This window comes from Chiloscyllium punctatum, chromosome 36, assembly GCF_047496795.1.
Source record: "Chiloscyllium punctatum isolate Juve2018m chromosome 36, sChiPun1.3, whole genome shotgun sequence".
Lineage (NCBI taxonomy): Eukaryota > Metazoa > Chordata > Chondrichthyes > Orectolobiformes > Hemiscylliidae > Chiloscyllium > Chiloscyllium punctatum.
In genome coordinates this window covers 28,955,376-28,964,621 of record NC_092774.1, presented here as the reverse complement: position 1 = coordinate 28,964,621, position 9,246 = coordinate 28,955,376, and the positions used below count along the sequence as shown (strand labels likewise).

At 45.7% G+C, this 9,246-nt stretch overlaps 1 non-coding gene across 1 annotated transcript; it reads right to left on the bottom strand.

The window, feature by feature from the left end:
- Window positions 1-3,389: 3,389 nt before the first annotated feature.
- trnan-guu (transfer RNA asparagine (anticodon GUU)) lies at window positions 3,390-3,463 on the bottom strand. Its single transcript has one exon. It is a non-coding gene; the product is annotated as a tRNA-Asn (tRNA).
- Window positions 3,464-9,246: the final 5,783 nt, after the last annotated feature.

Genomic DNA, 9,246 nt, shown 5'->3' with positions numbered 1-9,246 from the left:
CTGGAGGAAGTGGTGGGTGCTGGTACAATTATGACATTTAAAAGGCACCTGGATAGGTATATGAATAGGAGGGGTTTAGAGGGTTATTGGCCAAATGCTGGCAAATGGAGCTAGATTAATTTTGGATATCTGGTCGACATGGATGAGTTGGACCAAATGGCCTGTTTCTGTGCTGTGTCTCTCTCTGACTCTGGCTTGCCACTAACGTTTGCCACGTCTCTGTGTTCAGTTTCTTTCTGGTGTCGGTGTCAATACCTTGTTGTCTCATTCCGACCCCACCTCCCACCGGATTGACAATGATGACTTTTGTAATCTCTTTTTACAGACTATCTGAAGACGGAAGTTTCAAAATCAACAGCTTATGCTTGACTCTCCTGCTCCTCGGATGCTGCCTGACCTGCTGTGTTTTTCCAATACTAAACTTTTTGACTCTGATCTCCAGCATCTGCAGTCATCATTGTCTGACAGTCACTCAATCCATCGGGACAGCAAAGATTTTCAACTCTGTTTCTGTGAGATGGAGCAATGCTTTTTGGTTCCTGTTTCATAACGTTTTCAGCATCAGTGGGACTGGATGAGAGACCCTACTGTTGCAGTGCACTGAGTGTGGAGCCAGAAACAGTTATACGGCCTGGAAAGAGGAATTCACACCGGGGAGGGGCTGGACACACGTTTGTGTGCGGCTGAAGCTTCAGCCATGGAGAAACCCGAGGAATCCTGCCCCATGGAGAAACTGTGGAAGTGTGGCGACTGTGGGAAATGTTTCAGTTTCCCGTCTGCCCAGGAGACTCATCGGCGCAGTCACACTGGGGAGAGATCATAAGACATAGGAGTGGAATTAAGGCCATTTGGCCCATCGATCCACTCCACCATTCAATCATGGCTGATGGGCATTTCAACTCCACTTACCCGCCATTCTCCCCGTAGCCCTTAGATTCTTGTTGTCTCGAGGAATTATCAATCTCTGCCTTGAAGACATTTAGCGTCCCGGCCTCCACTGCACTCTGCGGCAATGAATTCCACAGGCCCACCACTCGCTGGCTGAAGAAATGTCTCCGCATTTCTGTTCTGAATTGACCCCATCTAATTTTAAGGCTGTGTCCACGGGTCCTAGTCTCCTCACTTAACGGAAATAATTTCCTAGCGTCCACCCTTTCTAAGCCATGTATTATCTTGTACGTCTCTATTAAGTCTCCCCTTAATCTTCTAAAATCCAATGAATACAATCCCAGGATCCTCAGCCGTTCCTCATATGTTAGACCAACCATTCCAGGGATCGTCTGTGTGAATCTCCGCTGGACACGTTCCAGTGCCAGAAAATCCTTGCTGAGGTGTGGGGACCAAAACTGGACACAGTACTCCAAATGGGGCCGAACCAGAGTTTTATAAAGTCTCAGTAGCACAACGGTGCTTTTATATTCCAACCCTCTTGAGATAAATGACAACATTGCATTCGCTTTCTTTATCAAGGACTCAACCTGCATGTTGACCTTTAGAGAATCCTCGACTAGCACTCCCAGATCCCTTTGTACTTTGGCTTTACACATTTTCTCACCGTTTGGAAAGTAGTCTATGCTTTTATTCTTTTTGCCAAAGTGCAAGACCTCGCATTTGTTCACGTTGAATTCCATCAGCCATTTCCTGGACCACTCTCCCAAACTGTCTAGATCCTTCTGTAGCCTCCCCACTTCCTCAGTACTACCTGCCTGTCTACATAACTTCATATCATCTGCAAACTTCGCTAGAATGCCCCCAGTCCCTTCATCCAGATCATTAATATATAATGCAAACAGCTGTGACCCTAACACTGAACCCTGCGGGACACCGCTCGTCACCGGCTGCCATTCCGAAACCATTCCTCTGCCCAGTGTGCGGGAAGGGCTTTACCAGCTCCTCCAACCTGCTGGCTCACCAGTGGATCCATACTGTGGAGAAGATTTTATTTTCGCCAAAACGAATCGGCACTGACTGGACAGCCATTTAAAATCAACGCTGTCAGCCCAGGATGGAAGACCCGAAGGGATGAACAGTTTTCTTAATTCCTGAAGATTTACAAAGCTGAGACTGGGTTTTGGCGTTTGTTCCCTTTCCACTCCCAGGAGCCGCAGTGGTTGGGGCGGTGAGTTGGGGAAAGTGAAATGTGCCCATGAGCAGCGTGTGGGACTATTTCAGCTTCCTCTCCTCTGAAAGCGCTGTGAGTTGACTCAGATGTTCTCAGTGACATTTACTGACGCGAGACAGTGAAAGGATTCTCATTCCCGCAGATCAGGAATTCAAACCGTATGCCGGCTTCAGGACAATGAGAAAGATTAATTGGGGTGTGTGAGGAAGCTGTGAGCTGCATTTCAAACAGGTAGGTGGAGTCAGATGCGTCATCCATTGCGCCCCCGGCCCTGTGCGGACCTGACACCGCCATGTTGCAGAGTTCTGACGTTAACACGGACATGCGCAGCAATGGGAACATTCACAATGTGAACAACCAAAGATAATCACCGTCACTGCTTCCCTTCCACAGGCCCAACTTTGTGAAGCAGTATCTTTCACTGGCAAATAAAACACCTTTGTCCACAGGTGCCTGCTTAACTTCGATCACGATTTCACGCCCCTCACTGTTCTAGTCTCACTTCCAAACTCTTGGCTCATAGCCTCAATAGCAGCTCTGTGGGTATCTGCTTGTTCCACCCTGACAAGCAGTGGGCTACGGATTCCCGACCAGTCCCAATGTGATTGAAATATTTCAACTCCTCCACTGATTTGCATTTTAAAAAAACCGTGGAGCAATCTCCATTTTCTTTTGATGTCGTTTCTCAACTGTAGTCGGCAGGGTTCACCCCTGCGTGGGGAACCGCAATGGATTTCATGTCCATCGCATTCACCACTCGGCCCACCAATACAGAACCACACTGACAGCTTCATTTCCCAGGTCTCTCTGCCTGTGGAGCTGAGAAAGAGTAAATCATTGCTGAGTTTGTTTGAATCCAATCGCTTCACAGGTTTTGAAAGGGTTAAATATCTGCAAATGGCGACTCTGGGTGTTTCAGCCCGAAAGATGAAATGGACGTTCAGTTAAAAGCAAAAACAGAAATTGCAGGAGCAACTCAGCAGGTCAGGCAGCATCTGTGGAAAGAGAATTAGAGACAATATTTTAGAACTCTTTTTTTTCCTCATCCAGGTGCAGCCAAACCTGCTGAGTTTTTCCAGCAGTTTAGCTTTCTGTTTCGGATTCTCAGCATCCGCAGTCCTTTACGTTAGAAATTCAATCAATTCAGAAACCCCTTTGTACTGCCTCAGTGGAAAAGATTTCCGTTTGGGAAACATTTTCCTGAAACCATTAAAAACGTGCAGTTTTGCAGCCAAGAAAGCGGTCGAAGCGAGAACAAGAAACACACCGCCCCTGGGTGGTCTCGAACCACCAACCTTTCGGTTAACAGCCGAACGCGCTGACCAATTGCGCCACAGAGACAGGCCCAAAAGCTGCCCGCACAGTGTCTTTGAGGAATCTACTCTTCAATTCATAATTCAACCCGCCGAGCCAAAAATTACCATTGTCTTCTATCAGTTTTACTTTCCAGAATAAAGCCTTGGACATTCATTATGGAGACATGGGGACAGCCTGATCCCACCATCTGCAGGCACATCCATGTCACGAGGAACGAGCTCTCCTACACCGGGGCCATCGCCCTCCGAGCCTTTCAGTGTTTTGCCTCTTCCCGAATTTTCTCATTGGTCCCGAGCCGAGAATGGGTTTGAATTCCTGATGTGCAGAGAATTCTTTCAATGTCTCTGGTCAGTTCATGTCCCGAGAACATCAGAGTCAATCAGCCTCTTAAACAAGGGGACGGTGTGTGGACTATCTTTGCTCAGTCAGTCAGTTCATCCTTCATTCTCCTCTAATTCCACTTCCCAAAGAGTTTCTAAAGATTCACAAAGCTGGAGACTGGGATTTGTGTTTTACTTCCTGAACACTTTTCCACCTGCTAACTGACAATATTTTGCCAAAACCTCTTCCCCATTGTAACATTTGCATCATGTCCAGGGATGAGCAATTTCCATTTTGTGGAGTCATTCCCAAGTTTGGGAATGTTCTCTTTTGAGCAAAGAAGGTTAACTTGAGATTTCCAGGGGCTGTTGGCAATGATGGGAGAAGACGTGGTGTGAATGGGCAGGTTAATGATCAGAAGAACCTATTGCCACTGACTAGGGTCAGTTCCCAGAGGACAGGAATTGAAGTTCTTTAATGGAAAGCAGCATTTGTGTCGAACAAACACAGCGAATACTGCAGAAAGCCAACGGGTCGAGCAGCATCTGTGGAAAGGTAAACAGAGCCGACGTTTTGAGTGTGCTACGGTTTTTGTTCAGAACTCAGTCTTTTGCCTCTTCCTGAAGTTGGTCCAGGTCTGTGTCTCAATTGACAAACACATGGCAAGTGCAGTTCCGCAATGTGAAGTTATAGCCTTTGCTGTTTAAAAAAAAGCAGTGCATTGTTTAAATGGTGATACATTGGAATGTGGAGAAAGTGAGGACTAGAGGTGAAAGTCGAAAAATGTGGCACTGGAAAAGCACAACAGGTCAGGCAGCATCTGAGGAGCAGGACAGGGGACGTTTCGGGCACAAGCCCTTCATCAGGAATGATGTATGGATGTACTAATGGGTCTCAGAGTCCCTCCACACCAGTCAATGCCAGTTGTCGGGCAGATGCAGCAGGCAATGAGCAAGGCAAGTGATATATTACGAAGAGGAATTGAGTTCAGAAGTGGGGCCATTGAACATATTCAAGGCTAAGTTCATCTGAGTTTTGAACAACAAAGAAGTGGATGCTTATGGGGGGAGGTAAGAAAATGGTTTTAAGACCAGTACAGGTCAGTCACAGAGTCAGACAGCACTGAACAGACCCTTCATCCAACTCGTCCATGCTGAGTATGTTCTCAAACTAAACTCGTCGCACCTAACAGTGTTTGGCCCATAAACATTCGAAACTTTCGTATTCATGTACTTATCCAAATGTCTTTTAAACGTCGTAACTGTACTTGTATAAAATCATGAGGGGCATGGATAGGATAAATAGACAAAGTCTTTACCGTGGAGAGGGGGAGTCCAGAACCAGAGGGAATGGGTTTCGCGTTAGAAGGGAAAGATACAAAAGAGATCTAAGGGGCAACTTTTTCACGCAGAGGATGGTACGTTTATTGAATGAACTGCCAGAGGAAGTGTTGAAGGCTAGTACGAATGCAACATTTAAAAGGCATTTGGGTAGGTGTATGAATAGGAAGGGTTTGGAGGGATATGGGGTCGTGTGCTGTCAGGTGGGACAAGATTGGGTTTGGATAGTTGGTCGGCATGGACAAGTTGGACCAAACAGTCTGTTTCTGTGCTGTACATCTCTATCTCAATGTGAAACATACTCAGTGACCTGGCCGCCACAGTTTTCTGTGACAATGAATTCCACAGATTCACCACTCTCTGGCTAAAGAAATTTCTCCTAATCTCCATTCTCCCTTTATGCTAAGGCTATGCCCAGGGTATTAGTCTCTCCTCCCAATGAAAACATCTTCCCAATGTCCACTCTGTCCAAGCCGTTCAATGTTCTGTACGTTTCAGTTAGATCTCCCTTGAATGTGGGCCTGTTAATCAGCATGAACCAAACCCTTCAGGATGAGGACATCCGTGATTATATTCAACAAAGTGAGAATGGAGGGTGAGAGTTTGGGATGGAGATTTTCAGCTTTTAGGGAATAAGGTAGGAAAGAAAGTTTAATATAAATTATAATTGATCAGATGAGCCGATCGGCCAAGGAGTAGTGGATCGAGATTAATTGAGACAAATGTGAGCTGTTGCATTTTGATGAGGCAACTCAGGGCAGGACCAATGTGGTTAATGGTCAATTAATGGAATTCTGTGCTCAAGGAAGCAGTAGAGGCAGCTTCATTAAGACACTGTTGGATGGGTTGTCTGCGTGGTAAGCGAATTCAGGGTAGTTGGGATAATGCAATTTGGAGGAGCTGAGTCGATTGATCGATCCACCATGATTTTAATGAATGGCGGAGCAGAGTCAATGGTTCAAGTGGCCTACTCCCTCTATTACTTTGAAACTATAACCCTGCGTTTCCCATGGCTAACCCACCTAACCTGCACATCCCTGGACACTGGGCAATTTAGCATAGCCAATCCAAATCAAGGCCAGTGAGCAATGTCGTGATTTGGAAACCAAATACCAGAGAATGATAGAAAGGGACAAGGAGAATAAATGTACTAGCAATCAAAACTGGATTCTAACCATCACAAAAAATAAAACTAAAATCTCAGTATGTGAATGTGTGCTGCATTGTAACAAAAGCGAATTAATTGACAGCACACATTGAAGAGAATAATTGTGATCTGAGACTCCTTACAGAGATGTGGCTTCAGAATGACAAGGATTGGATTAGGAATATCGAAGGGATACGTGGCATTCAAGTCGAGTGAGGAGCTCAGTAACGGTAGAGGGTGGGCACTGCTAATCAAAGCACTGATAGCATGGTAGTCTGGTGTCAGCTCGGATTTCAGGTACTGATTTCTCTGTCCTCTGATCTGCCTCTTCACACAGAATTAAATGTTGTATGTTCTCAGCTCTGCTCGATTTCTGCTGAAGCTTTGACCCCTTTTTACACCTTCCGGAGCAATAAAATATTCTGAGCCTCCTGGAAATGACACCTGAATTAAAAAATCTCTATAAAGTTATCTGTCAACTTGCTCGGCTCCATTGGAAAAATGTCCCAGCTTCTTCTTAATTCAAACCCTCCATTCCCAGCAACACGCTGGTAAAGTCGGGAATAGGGAATTGCATCAAATCACATCAATGTACTGTCTGAAACAATCTAGCTGTGTTCTGGCCTGAGATATTGAGAGTCCTTGGTGTAACTAATTACGAATGCAATAAATTTGGTCACAGAATTTTACAATCATTTTGCAACAAAGGGATCTACTCTAATAAGGAGGTAGTGGTCATTTCTAGGGTAAGTGAACAGTTTCTCGATCAGGGAGATGAAGTTCCAGACACTTGGGAAGGGCAAGAAATGAATTTGATAAATAAGACATCGAACTGTGGATGCTGGAAATCTGAAACAAAAACTGAGAACACAGGAAAAACTCAGCAGGACTGGAAGCATCTGTGGAGAGAAAGCAGAGTTAAAGTTTCGATTCCAACAACTCCTCTTCGGGATTCTGAAATAGTTTGTGAGAACCCCTTAAGTCATCTGCCCAGCTTTAAGACCATAATACACAGGAGCAGGATGAGGCCATTTGGCCCATCGAGTCTGCTCCACCAGTCGATCATGGATGATATGTTTCTCCATCCCATTCTGCTGCCCTCTCCTCATAACCCTTGACCCCTTATTAATCAAGAACCTATCTCTGTCTTAAATGCCCTCAATGACTTGGCATACTGAACCCTTCTACTAGTGGAAACATCATCTCCACATTCACATTGTCCAGGCATAGAGTAGCACAGCGCTGCCTGACCCACTGTCCACTTCCTGTTGTTTTCAGGAAGGTTTCCAGCAGCTCCAACAACGCGCTTCTAAATTTTGTACCCAGTTGGTTAGCTCTCCCTGGATCCCGTGAGATTTAACCTTACTCAACAATCCACTGTGTGGTACAATTAACAAAGTTCCCAGCCCCCACCTCTTTCCGCACACAAGGGCAGCCCGATGGATCAGTGGTTCGCACTGCTGCCTTACAGCGCCAGGGATCCGCTTTCGATTCCAGCCTTGGGGCGACTGTCTGTGTGGAGTTTGCACATTCTCCCTGCCGTGTCTGCTGGGTTTCCTCCGGGTGCTCTGGTTTCCTCCCAAAATCTAATGATGTGCAGTTTCGGGAGAAGTGGCCATACTAAATGTGCAGTACGTTTGGTGGAATGGGATAGGGGAAAGTGTCTACATAGATTACGCTTTGGATGGTCGGTGTGGACTTCTAAGGCTGAATGGCCTGTTTCCACATTGCAGGAATTCTACGTGGCATTCCCCCAACTCCAGAGTCTCAGCACTCTTGGTTTTTCCCATGAACAGTGTGGGGGAGGGAAACAATGTTTTACACGGGAGTAAGGTTCCGTGAGTGTGAAGTTAAAAGTAAACGCATTGCTTCAGCTGTTTTCCCCGGTATACCAGAGGGTGAGGGGTGATCTTACAGACGTTTATAGAATCATGAGAGGCATGGATAGGATAAATAGACAAGATCAATTCCCTGAGATGGGAGAAGTCCAGAACAGGAGGATAATATGTTTGGGGTGAGGGAGGCAAGTGTAAGGAATGATCTGCCAGAGGAAGTGGTGGATGTAAGTCCAATTATAATATTTAAAAGGCATCTGGATGGGTATATGAATAGGAAGAGTTCAGAGGGATATGGGCCAAGTGCTGGTAAATGAGACGAGATTAATTTAGGCTACCTGGTCGGCACGGATGAGTTGGACAGAAGGACCTGTTTCTGTGCTGTGTATCTCTGTGACTCTGGCTTACCCGTAATGTTTGCCACGCCTGTGTGTTCAGTTTCTGTCTGGTGTCGGTGCCAATGCCTTGATATCTCATTTCCTCCATCGCCCAACTTCCACCTCCCCAGATGTTAACCATTTCGTGTCTGGTTGTATCTCAAGAAGCTGCATTGAAGGTTCATCCTGAATTGACACTTTTTTTGCTCCCCAAAATCAGACTTACTCACTCCTTCATATCGTGAAAGATACTAACTTTCAGGTGGAGGCATCCAAAATTCAGAGGTGTCTATCTTGATGTTTTCATTTTTCGGTCTCTGTAAGATCCTGAATCAGTACCGTCGGGAGGATTAGTTTGAGCGGAGTGAGAATAGAGGGGTGAGAGGGGGTGGGATGGTGCTTTCAATTTTGTGGAAAAAGAAAAGAATGTTCTGCGGAAAGTAGAATTGCTTGTTTGGAATTTCTAACCTGGACTGACAGCAATGACTTTTGTAATCTCATTTTACAGATTATTTGAAGATCTGAAGACGGACTTTTCAATATCAATAGATGAAGAGCTTTGCCTGAAACATTGACTCTGCTGCTCCTCAGATGCTGCCTGATCTGCTGTGCTTTGACTCTGACTCTCCAGCATTTGCAGTCCTCAATTTCACGTCAATGTCTGGCAGTCACTGAACAATTTTCGACTATGATTCTGTGAGAAGGAACCAAGCTTTTTGGTTCCTCTTTCAGTACGTTTTCAGCATCAGTGAGACTGGAAGAGAGACCCGACTGTTGCAGCACTCTG